The sequence below is a fragment of the Salvelinus namaycush genome, chromosome 5 (genome assembly GCF_016432855.1).
Source record: "Salvelinus namaycush isolate Seneca chromosome 5, SaNama_1.0, whole genome shotgun sequence".
In the NCBI taxonomy this organism is placed as follows: Eukaryota; Metazoa; Chordata; class Actinopteri; order Salmoniformes; family Salmonidae; genus Salvelinus; species Salvelinus namaycush.
The window spans coordinates 44577054-44579111 of record NC_052311.1 but is presented as its reverse complement, the minus strand read 5'-3'; positions in this window follow the sequence as shown (position 1 = coordinate 44579111).

Below are 2058 nucleotides of genomic sequence, written 5' to 3'. Positions count from 1 at the left end.
TACTTGAGTAAAAGTCTAAAAGCATTTGATTTTAAATATACTTAAGTATCAAAAGTTAATTTAAAAATATACTTTAAAGTATAAATCATTTAAAATTCCTTATATTAATCAAACCAGACAGCACCATTTTCTTGTTTTTTAATTTATGGATAGCCAGGGGCACACTCCAACACTCAGACATAATTAACAAAAGCATGTGTTCTATGAGTCCGCCAGATCAGAGGCAATAGGGTCAGGGACATTCTCTTGATAAGTGCGTGAATTGGACCATTGTCCTGTCCTGCTAAGCATTCAAAATGTAAAGAGTACTTTTGGGTGTCAGGGAAAATGTGTGGAGTAAAAAGTACATTATTTTCTTTAGGAATGTAGTGAAGTCCAACTTATAAATAGTAAAGTACAGATACCCCAAAAAACGACTTAGGTAGTACTTTAAAGTATTTTTCACTTAAGTACTTTACACCACTGGCAAACAGAGACTGTTATTAAATAAATTGACATACCCTGTCTGCAAAGTCACAATGGGCTACCTGGACGTTTGTTATCTTGTCTAGTGTGTTGAGAATCCTGTATTGGTTTGTTATATCTTGTACATTTCAGAACTGTTAACTTAGTCTTGGGTTGGGTGTGTACTACGTATTAATGTCTCACCATTGGAAGTCTGTGCCTCAGAAATACCTTTGCAAAGTCATTCATTTAACTTTTGATTAGGCGACAATTTGTAATTATTTGTAGCAATCAATGCTTCCTTTGTATATTAAGAACATTTGGTGATTGATTAGATCATGGCACACTCAATGCTTTGATGTGATAGGTTTTCTTCATTGAATGGGGACTTTGCCCCTTGTGTAACGTCTATGTTAAGTTTGGATTGCAGAGTACACTGTGTGGGGTGCAACACAGTCAACTTTAGTTAAATATAAAATACGTTTTAAGGTATTTGGTCATTTAAGGTAATCATTTTTGCTGTTCAAGAAAATATAGAAAAAGTAGACTGTTGCACTATTTGGATTTGTATGTCTTGCTGTGGGAGGCACTTCTCTTTAATATACATGATAAACGTTGTGGTTGACACATTCATGTTCACTTTTATGTGGTTGGGGGCAATAACTTTTTTAAATGGTTCCTATAGCCAATGTTTTTCAGATGTAAATTAAAAAGAACTTTGGTTAATTTAACATCTGTTAAATGTACTTCCGTGTTGCTTATTTTATGTATCTTTATTCAATAAGGAGTTGAAAATCTAACATTTACATTATTGACACCTGTCTATACTGTACTGGTAAGGGAAGGTTGTAAGAGCCAGAGCATAGGCCACACAGTACATGCAGAGCACAGTACATGCACTAGACACAAAGTGCAGAGATGTATAAGTCGTTATACTGACTTTCATTACTGCATTCTGTGCATAGGGAAGAGAAGTGGTGAAAGCTTTGATTTACAGATGTAGGATCTTAATTCGATCCCTCTTTTGCTGCTGAGAATTTTCCTGCGCTGCAGATAAGCTTCATAATTGACATAAATTCACTGAAACCCCACTCTGAAACACAGTTGGCACTCCAGTTTCCTTTTCACCCTATTTAACACCTGATTTACATGACATAGCGTAACGGATGTGAAATGGCTAGCTAGTTAGCGGTGGTGCGCGCTAATAGCCTTTCAATAGGTGACGTCACTTGCTCTGAGACCTTGAAGTAGTGGTTTCCCTTGCTCTGCAAGGGCCGCGGCCTTTGTGGAGCGATGGGGAACGATGCTTCGTGGGTGACTGTTGTTGATGTGTGCAGAGGGTGCCCGGGTCGGGGCGAGGGGACGTACTAAAGTTAAACTGTTACAATAGCACACGTGGGGCGGTGGGCCTTTTACTCTATTGCTCCTCTATTGTTCCTCAAGCATCTGTTGACATCACAGATTCCCATCAAACCAACTCCTTGAATGCCCTACCCCTTGAAGTTTGCAGTTACCCTTTAGTGTGTGTACTTTACTGTATTTATGCTTGGGATATCGCTCTTCAACAGTAAAAGTTCCTAATCGCTGTAGGACGTCTTTAACAGTATTGCACGT